Source organism: Benincasa hispida, chromosome 12 (genome assembly GCF_027475165.1).
Source record: "Benincasa hispida cultivar pf3 chromosome 12, pf3_genome.v1.1, whole genome shotgun sequence".
NCBI lineage: Eukaryota > Viridiplantae > Streptophyta > Magnoliopsida > Cucurbitales > Cucurbitaceae > Benincasa > Benincasa hispida.
In genome coordinates, this window is record NC_143489.1 from 10385915 (window position 1) to 10402556 (window position 16642).

The 16642-nt window shown below is 33.7% G+C and overlaps 3 long non-coding RNA genes across 3 annotated transcripts; 2 read left to right on the forward strand and 1 right to left on the reverse strand.

Annotated features, from left to right (window-relative positions):
- Window positions 1-8579: 8579 nt before the first annotated feature.
- LOC150031755 (uncharacterized) lies at window positions 8580-9953 on the reverse strand. The gene is made up of 2 exons (XR_016525139.1): window positions 9649-9953; window positions 8580-9512 (listed from the first exon to the last, which is right to left on the reverse strand). It is a non-coding gene; the product is annotated as an uncharacterized LOC150031755 (long non-coding RNA).
- A 901-nt stretch (window positions 9954-10854) lies between these two features.
- LOC120092817 (uncharacterized) lies at window positions 10855-13835 on the forward strand. Its single transcript, XR_016525151.1, has 3 exons — window positions 10855-11156; window positions 12170-12865; window positions 13555-13835. It is a non-coding gene; the product is annotated as an uncharacterized LOC120092817 (long non-coding RNA).
- A 689-nt stretch (window positions 13836-14524) lies between these two features.
- LOC150031756 (uncharacterized) lies at window positions 14525-15755 on the forward strand. Its single transcript, XR_016525152.1, has 2 exons — window positions 14525-15428; window positions 15593-15755. It is a non-coding gene; the product is annotated as an uncharacterized LOC150031756 (long non-coding RNA).
- Window positions 15756-16642: the final 887 nt, after the last annotated feature.

A 16642-nucleotide genomic window follows, 5' to 3' on the forward strand; every position in this document is an offset into this window, starting at 1 on the left:
ACACATAGTCCCGAATGGGTCTATTGCGATCATTCGCCAGGAGGATGGGGTTGGCCATTATATTATTTCGTTTGCGGCCCTCTCTTGCGATTGTTCTGCCATTCTTGGAGTTCTGTCTTGTTGTTGGCGGTTGTTTCTCAGTCTTCGTCGGAACATTCTTTCAATCTCTGGGTCGTAATTTGCCAGAGATTGAAAGCTGCAAAGAAAATAAAAAAATTACCGTTAGCACATTGTATTACTGAAGTCCCCAACAACGGCGCCAAAAACTTGGTGCGTTATTTTATGCGATAAAATAATGGTAGGCATTGAGTTGATGGAAAATGTGTTGTGCAAACAAGTTTTCTCAGCAAGACCCAAGTATAAATCCTACTGAGTTTCCTGGTAAGACCAAGGTCGAACTCAGGGACTAAGGAAAACAATATGCGGAGGTAATTTTTAGATCACTTTGCAATAACAAATAAATTAAGAATTGGTTAGTTTGTTGTTTACAGTATAAAAAGTATGCGACGGATTTGAGATAAGAGTAATTATGCGACAGATGCACTGAGTATGCGACAGAATGGGTTGAGAAGGTCTTTAGCTAGCATTTTCTGAGAATGCGTCAAACTATGCGATCAAAAATCATTTTCCAATGCAAATGCAGTGGCTCCTAATTTTAGGATGCATGCGATGAATGCGATAGTGTCTATAGAGCTTATTCCTAAGTCTCTACTTCTTGCCTATGCAATGATGCAAGATTCACACAAGGAAAAGGTGACCGCATACAATCATAACCTATCTCTAGGATACATTCGATGCGTTAATAGCAAATAGAGCTTATTCCTAAGCTTCGTCTCTTGATTATCCGTTTCTAATCTAACTCTCCCGAGCCTAGATTCTAACCTGACTTTTCCATGCCTAGATTTTATCCTTAGACTACCCTCCCGAATATCTCTAATGGAAGAATGACGCATATATAATACAAGATAATCGCATAGAATGAAGATCCCCAGTTATGCTAGCTAAGTGCTTCTCAACCCATTCGACAGATTTAGCTACTCATCCGTATTGTACAGAGAGTGAATAGATATAAAGATGCAATTTCCATTTATATAAATAAGTTTAGAGTACAAAATGATAATGGAAAATAAGGGAAGAGAGTCTGGTAGCAATTCCTTGCTTCCCAAGGCTTTTACACTGTTATCTCTATTCTGCTCAAAAGATGTTCTTTGCTTTCGCGAGAGTTGGCTCTCTCTAGTTTCGACGCTTCTGAAACTCTTCCAAGTTCGCCGAAACGATCTCTCGGTATAATCTCCCTTCACTCGCTTCCGCCTTCTAAGTAAAAGATACTATGAACAAGGCTACTTCTATCTATAGGAAAAATTATCTAACTGAACAAACTCCTTCACTGAATATGGCCTTCGGTATTTATAGAGATTCGGGGTGAAGGCTTCTTCTCTCTTATGATGGCACTGATGGGATGACATTAATTCTCTTTCTGATGCGCCCAATATTTGTCACCGAAAAATTGAGTGTACTTGCTACAATAGGTCGTTAACGTCTTGTCAACTTAATTTGGAATCGATCGTCATCAGCTTTCTGTCCCATCATGATTTATTACGCTTTTCACCCAGATGCGCCCACCATGATGCACCGACTCTATGCGGCAACCTTCTTTAGTAGATATTTGGGAGCGCAAATGATCGCATAGCCTTGCATGAACGCAATCTCTTAATGCGCTCGGACATTAATTTCTTTGGATAGCATTTCCACCTTGCGTCAACGCATTTCCTGCACAAAAACACATAAGTTAGCTGTTTTAATGTGATGGACGCATGCAATCACAATGTTGAGAACTTAATGTTTTTGGACGTAATATTGTATATTTTTATCAACGCAATCCTACATTGTTTTATAACTTTCCGCTGTAATAACGTGCATTTATGCCCGTTATCAAGGGGCAGTCAAATAGTCCTTAACTAAAGAAAAACAATTTTGACCAAACACTATTTCCAGAATAACTTTTATTTCTATAGTCGTTTAGTTACCATTTCGATAAGAAATTACTAACACTTTAGTGATTCTGTAAGTGTAACCCTCTGTTTTAGAGGTCGACCCCAACTATGCTACCGAAATGGAGAGACAAGGTTGGGAATGAACCTAAGAAATCCTATCAATTTCTGGAGTTTGAGTTGTTCTAAATTCTATGTTACAACCGTCCGAGGGGATAGTCGTCGTTAAACGACTAGCAAGGGCCGACTAAAGCAAACAAGCAGATGCAACATAAGAATCTCACGGTCTAAACTAATGGAAGAGATCGCAGGACACGTTGACACATATCCTTCACCCTCTTACTATGAACTACTTCCCTCATTCACCTTGTTATTGACTCATACAAACACTTTCCAAATGGAGGTCACTTCTAGAGTGACACAAAGCATCATATGAATCTCATGGTGTGAATTATATGGAGATGTGAAAGTTGAAATCTATGTATTATATATTTGATTTATGTTTGAACGACTTCCCCTTATTCACTGGAATCCATACTTATGCAAATACTTTCCGAATGGAGGTCATGTTGGGATTGGTGTCCTAATTCTCCCAGAATCTCGTAGTTTGTAAACTTTATACACATTGTTAATTAATAAATTAAGAATTATTTTATTTGCATTTACCATATCCAATAAATTAAGACCCGTGGTTATTGTATGTAAACTTAAGCATGTAGATAAGATATACAAGTGTATCATGCTTTAAGTAATAACCTAAAAGGTCTGTAGTATACGGATTAAGGAGGGATACATTATCCTAGTAACATTACGGATACGACCCACTTTGTAGATGTTACAAGTGTTGTAAAGTACTACAAATGGTAGGAGTTCACTTGCGAGCGGGTGTGTCATATATAAAGAGTTTGTATAAGACTGGACCACAAGATGATTGACCATAGGTGACATGACCTTAATCTTGAGTGTTTTGGGAACTCCTACCTATGAGCGCAGTCATTTGATTACTATGAGTGAGAGTGGCCAGAATGTCAACTCAACAAGCCTACCTTTTTGGGGATTTGTCTGATTAGGGAGCTGAAAACTCAGTTACACAAGACGGAATTCACTCCTTCTCCGGAGCAGGTGTAAGTAGATAGATTGCTCCTTTAAGGGCTGATTCTGGGTCTTGAACATAGTGGTCACATCCTCTCTTTGAAAGAGATGATCAAGTCATAGTAGAACTATGACTTATTGTTCATTAGAGAAATCAGTGGTACTAAAGAAGTTTGATCTAACTATAAAGGCAAAACGGTAAATTGGCCTAACTGTACTTATGAGAGATCTGTGAAGGGTTATCACACTGTTGATTGGTTGATATGGACACAAAAATATATCTATAGTGAGGAGAGTGCAGCTATCAATCTTTAGAAGAGTGTTCGACAGTTAACAGATGGTGAATCTCGTGACTAAAGAGTTTAGTCAGTTATTCACGTAACGTTGGAGCTTCAAGCTACAGGTCAATAAGGTCCCCTTGGTAGCTCAATGAATTCAAGTTAAGAATCAATTCTTGGAGTTGATTTGAACTGTTCAAATTAACATGAGGAAATTCAATTGTATATGATATAATTGGTGTGATGTATAAGATACATCAAGTGAAGATTAATGTAAATATGATTTACATTAAGCAGCATAAAATAGAAAAATAACTATGGTTTGTATATTTCATGAGATAAAATATTAAAACTATATGTTATAAATATAATATGGTAAGTGGATTATCATATTTATTTATAATAAGTTGATTTTTTTTTCCTCTAATAACCAATTGAGTGAGAGGTTATTGGTGGTTTTATAGTAACCGGATAAAAGGAAAAATGTTTTCCTAAAATGTTGGTTGTTACTTTATTCAAAAATAACTGACGAAGAAGGCTATCAAGTGAAAGTGTTTCACTAAGCAATAGTTGTGCAAAGACTAAACGATGGTGGAGCATTGACTATACGATAGTCGTTCAGCTAATTGTAGCTAAAAATCGCATGGCTTTGTCTATACGATAGGCTGACATTTACTACACGATCAAGCATATCATTTATACGATAGACAACTTCCTATTTCCCACTTGCTCGATCGTCTATATGATTGTTGTCCTTCAGTCTTTCCCTCCAGCCAAGTTCATACAGAGCCCACAACTCCTGTATTCTAACACCGAGAATATAAAGGTAACCATTGTGGTGGTGTCCTCACTCACTTCATCAATCGAGTGTAACTCAATTGGTTCGTGGAGGCTGATCGTTGTGTTCATTGTGTTCATGTTGTGCACCGGTCGTTGCGTTTGAGGGCTGTGTTGTTGAGGATGCTTGTAGATTGATCGAGGGAGTTTGAAGAATGATTCTTCAAAGTTATCCCTTGATTCGATCGTTTAGCATGTTGTAATTTCTTTTTGTGCATGACCTATTAGTTTCCATTTTAAGACTGTGATTATTTATGTTCAATTTCGAATGGAATTTGAAACGATCCTTCCACTGCTCATAGAAATCCTCATGCTTGATTTCCTTCAATTGGTATGAGAGTCAGGTTGTTCTGATATTCCAAATTTCATTTCTGTTTTGAACTTCTTTTATAGTTGTGGTGGGTTTTCTGCATTGCTTTTAACGGTTAAATGCGTTTGTGGATGTGTTGATGAATGTTTACGGGTTAATTGCCTCTGTTTAAAGCTTTCTTTTCAATTACAAAGTGTTAATTTATAAGGACCCCTGCGTTTTTTGACATAATTAACAAGCAATCGAGTCTGTAATTCAAAGTATTTGAGTTTGTTGAGTCGTTCGTGATGAAGTTTCAAAGCATGGAGATGTGATTCTCATCGAGGAAGAAGACCAAAGGTTGGTCGTATTGTGTAGCCTCAGGTAAACAATCATTGGGGTTTGACTAAACGATCGTGTAGAAAAGTTCTACGCGATCATGTAATATTTACTAAATGATCATTTAGCTAATGCTAAATGATGGGATTAAGCGTTTACTCTATCGCATAGCGTTTGTTGCTCGAACGCGTGGACGCTGGAGGTAAATGATCGCATAAAGAGCATTTGATTCTCATTGTTTAATAAAAGGCACGCGCACTAAACGATCGTGTAGCCGCATCGTTGTCATTTAAATGATCACTTAAGGCTTGTGTTGCAAGATGCGCACTGCACGATCGTGTACCTCATGCTTCATCATATAGTAAAGGTACACGATCGTTGCTAAATGATTGTTAAAGCTCAAGAAGTATTAGTAAACGATTGAGTAAAGAATTTACTCTTTCATGTACACGATCGAGTTTGTTACATGATCAAAGGAGACGTGTTTCTTCACCCGGACGGTTCAAGACCCGGTTCGCCTATTTGAACCAGAGACTTTTTGCTATTTGTAATAGTTAGCTTTAGTATTGAGGATTTTGAGGTTAAGTATCCCGATTCATCAACTTTGGTTTAATACACATGTGATGTATGTTGGTTTATATGCCATAGTGTATGACATATAGATTTGAAACCCACCTTAGGTTATGCAATTATTCATGCATCATATATTATAAGTGTGTTAATATAGTTTATAGCATGATGAAATTACAAGAGAAGCATGTGCATCATATATTATAAGTGTTATAAGTGTTATAAGTGTTATAATATAACTCTTATATTTCATGATGGATGATGCATGAATATGTTTACTGCATGCATAAAATAACTCTTAGGCTGATTTATTAAACGTTATGAATGTCTTGTATGTGTTTGCTTCGCGTTGTAGATGGTTCTGTTGTTTCTGTTATAAGCGTTATAATGGAAATTAGAACTAAAATCCATAAAAAAGAGTTGCATGGGAACTTAGGTAAACTCATGTTTTAAAAGGGTTTTAAAATTGGATTGAGATAGACCTAAGTTCAAGGTTCTAATGAGATTAGATACCTAAGCTTAATCTTTTGAATCGTTTTAATAGGATTAAATTGATTGGCATAAAAGATTAAAATTGTATTAAATTTATCTATAAGGGACCTTTTGTCTAAGGCGGGTTCTGTCTAAGCTGGGGTACTTAAGTTGACGAAAACGGAACATCCCTACCTAGAAACCTACCGGGAAAAATGAATTAGATAGATTTTCTACAAGCATGCGACCATTGATCAAAGACTTCATTAAAGAGTTTAATGAATGATGACCAAAAGTTGTTTCAACTTTCCAAGGTAAATGTTACTCTTGGGCAAATCTACAAAGTCATTTAGTTAAAATCTTTAGTCGTGTTTTTTCTAAGTAAACTAAACCCTAGATCATAAAATACTCAATGGGAGGAAGAGATATATATGATATGTCAATGATTCCACTCACGTTTCTCCCTAAATGTTCACGCCGTGAGATTGATGCTTGGCCTCGTGGTGCCCTAGGAGCATCCCTTGCAGATAGTGTTTGCATGAGTCCATATCAAGGTGGATGGAGAGTATTTATAGTAAGTGGGTGAAAGGTGAATGTCAACACGTCCTGCAGTCTCCTTCATTGGTTTGCACAGTTAGATCATTCTTGCACTCCCTCATGGTGCCTTGAGAATGTCCCCTTCGGATGGGTTTTAGTAGTTGGTCAATATCAAGGTGAACTCAAAAAATGGATAGTCACTTTAATTTTTACCCCAATCATTTTTTTCCCTTCGAATTGGTTGCTTGGGGCGAAACTTTAGGGTTGGGTCAATATGCGTGAGTCGACCCTTCACAGGTTGTTCGTAATAACGACTGGGTCAATAGTTTTACCCCTGATATTACGTCTTGTTCCTTAAGTTCCTATCGTTCCTCTAATGAATAATTGGTTTATGATTAATCAATAAATTGGATCCTTTTCGTGTGAGTGAGAGGGTGGCGCCTCTTGTTCAAGACCTAAATACAATACTTAAAAGAACAACTTTTCTCCTATCTTTAAATTGGGTAGACATAAATTCTGTCTTGCACCCTATGTCCCCAACTATCTACCCAGTCTTATCCCTAAAATGGGAGGCTTATTGAGCCAACGCTGTTGAGCCAACCCTAACCCATGCAAATCTAAGGATAATCATAGTTATCTCAGGATTAAGATCAAGTTACCTAGGTCATTTAAGCGAAATAGTCAGTCATAAATAGTAAACAGCATTATATATTAAGAATGATTTATTTTTTGGTCTGATCTTATGCACATAGGATGCTCCCACTTCTCATGCCAATACATGATCGAATCTGGATCACATCGTTTGTAGTATCTTTATAATAACTTGTAACAACTACATAGTTGACTACATCCAATAGTGTTACTAGAATAAGGTACCCAACCTTAATCATGTACCATAGACCATTTTGGCTATTTACTCAAACTTTGATCATCTTTATGACTCTACATAAAGTTCAAGTATTCATGTAATAGTTACGGATTTTAATTTATTGGATTTAGACTTTATGAATGCAATTAATAGATTCAATAATAACTTTATGGAAGAAATGTGAAATAACATCTTTATTGATAATAGAATATGTTTAATTTTACAAACTACGAGCTGCGAGTTTTAGGACATAAAACCCAACAACGGCGCGGCAAGATATGGAATTTAATACGCCCCATCAATGCAATCATGAGCTTATGAAAAGAAGTGCTCGCAAACGCCTATAAACACCCTTGCAAATGCCATGCAGAATGAGTTAATGAATATACATCGTGCCATATATTGGGGATTCCTTTTGAGGGATGAGAAGAACACCCTGAGAAGAGATTCTGCTTGAAACCCCTATCAATCTTCCATAGAAACTCCTTGGTGAGAGCTTAGAACTCTAGAGAAAGAAGAAGATAATATTGTTCGATTATCTAAGGAAGCAGTTGTAAAACAAGCCTTGATGGGTTGAGAAGATTGTAGCTAACACAACTAAATAACTGGAGGAATCGTGCGATCAACTTGTTTTATGCATGCTTATATTTGTTGCTTAAATTAATGGAGAAATTATTCTAAGTAAAGCTAATCTATGTTTGAAAGAATTTAGATTAAGACTTCATAAAACGAGAGAAAATGTTCCTTAGAAATAAGTACATTCTCTGCATATTACACCTATCGCATACATCTTAGGGATAAGATAATGTAGCAAAGAACACTGAGAAGTGTTGGTCATAACATTGAGTGTATAGCTTGATCGCATACTTCATCTAAATGTTTAGAAAATGTTAGTAAAAATTCTTCTCAACCCTCCTATCGCATAACTGTTATCCAACTCACACTACTTCATTTTAAACACAATCCCCATCGCATATTTAGGTTTAAGTTTGCTTATTCCATCACTCCTTTGAACATTTTAAACTCATGCTAAGATCATATTTTTAGTTTCATTGCGTGCTTACAAGCAATCCTTGCATTCGACCCTGAACTCACCAAGAACTTTGGTCAAATTTGCATTTGAGTTTGACTAAAGAAAACTAAGCGTTTAATCTCATAAGCATTATTACTTCATCACATGAACAGAATGCATCACTTAAAAAGGTAAATCTTTTTGGCAAAAATCTATTATAAGGAACACAATATGGTAGTTATCAATCAAATGAAATACAAATAAAAAGGTAATGCCAGAAGCAACACAGCAAACAAGCTAGAACTAAGAAACAAGTTATAAAAAGGCCAATACCTACAAATTATGGAGAAAGTTTTAACATCTTCTCTAACATGTTGACAAAGAAAAGCTAACAGTAAAGTAATTAATATGAAAAAGAAATACTTTCAGCAGATAAAAATATCAGAATCAAACATCAACATTGGAGGAATGTGGAAAAATGATTCATAATTTCCTTCACAGGAAATGAAAGAAACAATTGTGAATGGAATAGATGAACAATTTCCTTTTCATATTGAAAATCTGATGTCTTTAAGATCATAATGAGTCAAATAGCTGGAGCTAAATTTTGGTAATCTTCCAGGCAATGTGTAATTGATAAATGCTTTTGGAAGGAAACTGTTGTAGAGATAACAAACTCCTTTTGTAAGTCTCTCTCCCTCTCTCTCTACCCTGCTGGTTTCTCATTCTCTAAGCAGCTGGTTCTCTATAATTTTGTGGAAAATAGTGTTACTCCGGAAGCCGAGGCAAGTGTAGAAGGAAACGGTTGGATAGTTCCAATTTTGAAAGGACTAAAGAGATCATCCCCCACTGGATTCAAATAACTCTAGAATCGGTACCCAGGTCCAATTTCTTATACAAAAATGAAAATAATTCTTTTCTTCTTGACAATCGTGTGAATCGGAGAAATTTGCTGCGACGGGTTCATCTCTTCCTCTAAAGATCTTTTCAAGTGCAATCTTACAAGACTACAAGTTAAGTCTCAACAAGGAAGATTTTGGGCCCAACGACAAAGGAACGGACATTTTCGAGGACTAGCCCGCTTCCCATTATTCGACCAGGAAAATTCCTCTCACCAGGTTCGAGCAACTTGAGAATTCCTCCTACGTAACTATGGGAGCCATTGAAAGGTGATACATGATCATTCCTTAATTTATAGAGAGAAGACAAAGACAAATTCGACCAAAAACTACAACATAGACAAAATCAATCGAAAACAACATCATAAACCAAACAGACCTAATCATGAACGTCCCATTATTGACAAAATCAAATAAACAATTATTATCAAAGAAAATCAGAAATAAAGTCACTTTGGTGATTACCTCTTTTGTCGAAAATCCTCCTTGTTAATGGATGAAATCAAATCCTCATTCAGTTGTCTTCAAATTCTCAGATTCTCCTTGCTAGCTGATCAAGCAAACATGAGCGAACGATGAAAACAACAGGAGAAGTTACAAAATATAAAAAGAAGAATCATGGTAAAACATTGGAAGAAAAAATAGATTTGTGAAGATTTTGAAGGGCGAAGAAAGGGACGTGCGATGATGACTTTGAAGCCCTAGCACAAAAGACGAAGAAATAAGGATGAAGAAGAATTTATTTTTAATAATTTTGAAATATTATTAAAAACTAATAATAATATATATACACTGGTAATTTTGAAAATAAGGTCTTTCATTTTTTAATCAATTGAAAATATAGATCCCTAAACTCCAAAATATATATATATATAATGTTTCAAATATATATAATCTATAATACAAATTCTCAAAATATTTGATAAACGATAATATATTGTTTTTGAAAATTTTGGTGGCCATTAATCAGATATATATTTAACAACTTCAATAAAAATAAATATTATTTTCAAAGGTTAATTAATTACGGATAACATATTTTCAAAGGTTTTTTAAATTTTTTTGATAAAGAATAATATATTTTTCAAAGGTTCTATATTCCTTTCGTAAAGAATAATATATTTTTCAAAGGTTCTATATATTCTTTCATAAATATAATATCTTTTTCGAGGATTTTCAATAACTTTCGATATATAATAAAATTTTCAAAGGTTTTAAGTATGTAATTTTCAAATTTTTTTAAAACTTTGATAAATATAATATCTTTATCAAATGTTTTCAATAACTTTCAACTTCGATAAATAGTAGATAATTTTCAAAGGTTTTTTAAACTTCTTTTGATAAATATAATATGTTTTTCAAAGGTTTTTATAACCTTTGATAAAGAGTAGATAATTTTCAAATGTTTTTTTTACTCCTTTGATAAATGTAATATCTTTTTCAAAAATTTTCAACAACCTTCGATAAAGAATAGATCATTTTCAACAATTTTAAATCACCTCGATAGAAAGTATATAATTTTCGCTACAAGAAATTTGGCTTTTGATGTTGGTTGGAAAAACTAAATACTGTATAATGTCATTTTTAAAAAAAAAAAAAAAAATATTTAATGTCGGTTTTAAATTGACATAAAAGATGAGGCTAATGTCGGTTTTAAACCAATTACTTTCAACCCTTTTCGTTTTCCCTCTTTTTTGAAAAATGGAAGAAAAATTTGAGAACCCCTCCCTAAGTTTCCTTTCCCTCCCCCTATGCCTCAAGGCTCTCACGTTTTCCCTTTCACTACCCTCCTCCTTAATTTTCCTTTCCCTTCTCTCTATCTCTCTCACGGTCAGACAGAACCACCCTCCACAGTTTTTCATTTTTGGGTAAGAACGAACTCTTCCCCATAGTTCTCAATTGGCGGGTGAATTTCAAACCCTAATTTCCCAATCGAAGAACCACTCGCGCAATTCCTCCCCTCACTGCTTATGGTGTGTGCACGCCTTCTACACCTTCGCTTCCTTGATTCTCATGAAAAACATTCTTCTTCAGGCCTCTCTCTCAACTTCTCATGCCAATCTCTTCTTTCCTCATTGTTTTAGTCTTCATTACTGGGTTTCTGTGTCACTTTTCTACAATCTTGATGATGTTTCAATAGTGTTTTCTCTTAGGATTTTCCATTTTATTTGCCTGTTTGTTTGTTTTGACAGTGACGATTTGGAGAATTGTTTCTCTATGTATAGTGTACTTGATAGGATTTGGGAAATGTGGCATTCTACTACTGTTGCTTCTTCACCCCCTCCCTCTGATTTTAGTTAATTCAATATGGGGATTTTGTTTTCTTTTCTTGTGTTTGGTTTCTCAATCATTGTTGGGAGATTGGGTTGTTATAACACTCGACTTCTTGAATTGGGATTCTATCGATAATAACTTCTAGAGTTTTGTCTATTATTTGCTACGATGTCTTTGATGCTTATAGTCGGTGCGAAAGTTGATGCTTTAGTTGTGTAAAGTGTGAACCACCTCATTAAGGTTAAAAGAAAAATGAGTTCTGTTTATAATTTTTTTTGCGGTGGGAGTATTAGATTTCTTCTTTTGCATAATTTTTGCTAATGTTTATTATGATCTAAAATCTCCTGCTGATTGGAAGCATAATCTCCCAATCTAATTCACTGGGAGAAAGTTGCTTGAGCCTAAATGATGTAACTAGATCTTGTTAGGCATTAGTCAGTTGAGGAGTCTGTAAATCACTCGTGTGTTGGCTTTGTGGGATTTTTAGGGGACGAACAATGAAGTTGACGCACAATTATACTGTTTATTTTCTTATGTTTGTATGTTTGTAAGTTTTGTTGTTTATGGTTATGCCTTGTGCACAATTTATTATGTTGCTATTAGTTTTTTTCTTCACCTTGATAACATTTTATTGCTCAGATTGAAAAGTTGTTTGTGATTTCTATTGAGTTCATATTAGTTATAATATCTCTACTTTGTTTTGATGGTATAGATTTCAAGAAATTTGACTTTTGTTTGAGGAAGTGAAATTTGGATTGAGAATCGTTGTATTGCTTATCAAGATGAGTAGTTTTCTCTTCTATTCCAAAATACAATTTAGTTGTTTGAGGAGATAAATTTGTTTAGTTTCTTGTGTCTGTGAGTTTGTAAGTATTTGTTGTTTATGGTTATGCCTTTTGCATAATTTATTATGTTTCTAATTAGTTTTTTTCTTCTCATTGATAACATTAAGTTGCTCAAGTTGATAAGTTGTTTGTATATGCTTTTATGATTCTACTTGCTGCAGAATATACCAACCGTTTAGATACCTTTATGGAAGCATAAGCTTGTAAGTTGTAATCAATAAGAGATGGTATCAACTAAGGCAAACCTTTAAGATTTGGCCTATGCTTTTGCTTCCATTTGACTTCTGAGTGGCATGTTGTTTGAAATTTTTTGGTGTAAAATATGTGTGTTTTCTAGGATATAAAACCTTCTTTGGAGGTTCGCATTTATAAAAATATATATTTTCTATTTATGTATTTTTCTTTCTCGGAAACTCTTTCTTTGATGTAGTTGGTAGCCCAATATTATGTTGCTCACGAAGTGTTCCATAAGCACTATGGGCATGGGGTTGAGAAGGAGTTTTTTTGGCGTGGATGGTCTTCGATTTGCAAGGTGTTCCAGCGCATAGAGCTCCGGTTCGAAGGTATGGATTATTTGACTTTTGCATTCCATCTCTGTTTGAAACTCTTGTGGATTAAGAAATTAGAATAAATCTGAAAACTCTTGTTTTTCTCTTTTATTTTCTGTGAAATACATAGCAGTTTCTCTTAATTATTCTTGGAGCCCATGCTTTTTTATCGATTTAACCTGAAATGTTTATTGACTTGGATCCATCGTTATGCTAATTCTTATGTTGATGTGATTCACTGATCTGCCTTTTGATTGGCATAAAAAGGAGATTTTAGATCTTGCTTTAATCTTGTGATTTATGTACATTACATAGGCACACTTGCAAATATATCAATGAGACCTAATGTATTAGCAGATATTTGTTGTAGTGAAGTATTTTTTAGGCAAGTAGAATTTTAGACTACTCAAAGTATTTTAAGGTGTTTTTAAAGTACTTTAATTGGTACTTTTCGTAGAAGTGTTTATAGGGAAGATTTTCACATAAAAACTATACTTATAAGTCATGTATACTCATTCGTAATTACTATAAGGCTCACTTGTATTTTATATGCCTAAATTACATGAGATTTCAATGTTTATTTTACATTGTCATCATAGTTTTATGTTTGGCAAGCTTGCATATATTTGTTATCTTCACTAAGGGTAATATTATGTTCTATTTTTTACTTATTTGTTAAAATTATCGTTTTATCTACTTTGTAGGTCGGAGAATAGTCTCTAGGTTCCAAAAATTGACATGAGAGAAACTTGAGAAAACATCGTTGAACACTCCTTATTTATCTTCAACATATTTTTAGTTATTTTAACCATTTTGTAATTCATTTATTTTGCATTCTATTCTTGTGTCCAACTTAGCATATACTCTACTTGTTCAATGTAGAATATATATGTATACTTCATGGTTGATGCATAGGGATTTGTTGTTGAAACCATATGGAGTTGATTTGGATGAAAAATGTATTTTATCTTGTTTTGAAGTTAAATTATCATCCAATTTTTCATTTGTGACTTAGTGAGGATTTGTAAAAGCAATTAAGATTTTATTTTGTGCATGTACAGGTAAAAGAGAAATGTAAAAGAGAAATATTATTAATTTACATGTGCATAACCAACAAATATATATATATATTTTTTCAATGATAAAACGATGACAGACTTTTAATATCAGACAATTACTAACTAAAAGTAGGTGAAAAACCGACATTGAAAATAGTATTCAATGTCAGTTGAAAACGGACAATGAAGATAATTGGCATTGAAATCTTGGTCATCTGTAATGTCAGTTTAAAGTCGACATCAAAGACAACCGACATTAAAGATCTTTTATAACATGATCTTCAATGTCGGTTTTCAATCAACATTATACCCTTATAATGTCAATTTTAAACCGACATTAAAGCACTTGAAGTATTGTTTCAGAGGTTTTTTTTAATGTTCTTTGATAAATATTAGGGGTGTTCATGCATTGGGTTGGGTTGGGTTGAAAGACTTTTTAGATCCAATCCAATTGTTTGGGTTGTAAATTTTTTCAACTCAAATAACCCTTATTAAAAAATGAACCCAACCCAACTATGAAATATTTGGGTTCGGTTAGTTCAGGTTAATCGGGTGATTTATTTAAAATATTGTTCTAAAAAGAACAAAACGTAAATATGTAAAAATTTAATTTAATTATTTTCATATATTAAATTAAGATTAATAATTTCATTTCAATTTATATAGTGAAAATTTTCTTTCTAAAGAGTAAAAAACTACTTTTAATAGTTGTTGAAGAATAAATTATTCAAAAAAATATTGGAATTAAATAAAATTAAAATCAATATAGGTATAAATAATTGTGTTATAAGTAATAAAAAATATATTTTAAAGTTAATAATAAATTCGGGTTGGTTCGAGTTATATTAGGTGAATCCATGAACTAACTCAAACCTTAGAATTTTCATTTATTTGAACCTAATCCAAATGAGTTGATAATGTAACACCCCGATTTTTTTTTGTAATTAAGCTTTATTTTTATGTTGGACTACTTGGATAAATTGGAATATGAGATTTATGTATTTGGCTAAGCTAAAATATAATTTAATTATTTGGAATTAATTAAGTTTTTATTTTGGCTTGCGCTTAGAGATTTGATTATCTAGGGAGATAATTAAATTTGTTTGTTGGAGTTTTTCTTAAAGAAAAATATATAAGTATATATATTTTGAAAGAGGAATAGGAAATTTACGTTCATGTTATTTTTCATGTTTGATACTGTGACTACGGGCCGCTAGACATGCATGAGCTGACAAATTTACGTTCATGTTATTTTTTTTTCATGTTTCATGTTTGACAGTGTGCCTACGGGCCGCTAGACATGCGTGAGCCAACAAATTTACGTTCATGTTATTTTTCATGTTTGACGGTGAGCTTACGGGCCGCTAAACATGCATGAGCCGACAGGTTTACATTCATGTTATTTCCATGTTTGACGGTGTACCTACGGGCCGTTAGACATGCGTGAGTCGACGGGTTCATGTTCATGTTATTTTCATGTTTGACGGTGTGCCTACGGGCCGCTAGACATGCGTATCAAGGCAAGACAGTACACCTTTTGGTTTTCCTTTCATCATAAAAAACCGATGTAGCTATATGAGCCACGGACCATCATTCTCTACTCGTGGATGCATAGCCTGATCCCGGTAATGGAATCACTTACTGAGTATTTTATACTCAACCTTTATCTTCATTTCTTTTTCAGGTAAGGGAAAGGATACTCAAGCGACTGACAAGAGGAATCTGTGACAGTGCCAAAGGAACTAAAACCGCTTCCGCATTTGAACCTTTATATTTTCTCATGTTTTGATTTTATTACATTTATGATTTTATTATATATATATATATATAATTTATTTCATGATAAATGGTACCCGGGTCGAACAATTTAAGATCTTGAGATAATGGCTGAACAGTTTCTTATATACTTAAAGCAGTTCAAAATCATGTTATTCTATTTTATTTTTACTTTATTTTCCTCGGTACGAATATGCATGCATGCAATAACGCCCCCTTTTCAGTAGTCCTAGGAGGTGGGGTTGTTACAGATAACCTAACCCAAACTGCATGAATTAGGTTGGGTTGATTGGTTTTTTTGGGTCATCGAATTTTTTGAACATTCCTAATAAATATAATATCTTTTTCAAAAGGTTTTCAATAACCTTCGACTAAATATTTTTCAAAGAATTTTAAATCCCTCCAATTAATGTGACATTTTTCAAAGGTTTTTTATAACCTTAGATAAAAAAAATCGAAATATGCCTCTTTTGAGTAGTGTTTATTACAAGGGAGAAACATGGATACATTTTATCAGAGGAAAAAAATATAGAAGTCATTTCATTGGTTACACAAAGTAATTCAGAAGGTTCAACAAATTACTTAGTTTCAGTTATCTTCATCCGTAGTAATCAAATTTTCAAAATCTTTTGTAATTGGCTGAAATTAAAGAGCCCAAGAGGGAGAACAAAAAGCTCTACACTTGAAAATAGTAAAATATGTGTTAATAGTAATAAAACTCATGGGAACCGTATCTCAAATCGTAATGTTGTTCTTTGTTCAAATCCAACAAAATCAACACTTCTTCTTCCACAATCTACAATTTATGAAAATACTTCATGATTTCAGATTACTTTTTATGAAATTACTAAGGCAAAAATATTCATACACAAGAAGAAGAAGGAAGAAGAAATCAAGGATTGTTAATTATCTAAACGTAATGAATAAAAATTAGAAAAATCGAACTAAAAAAATCAGA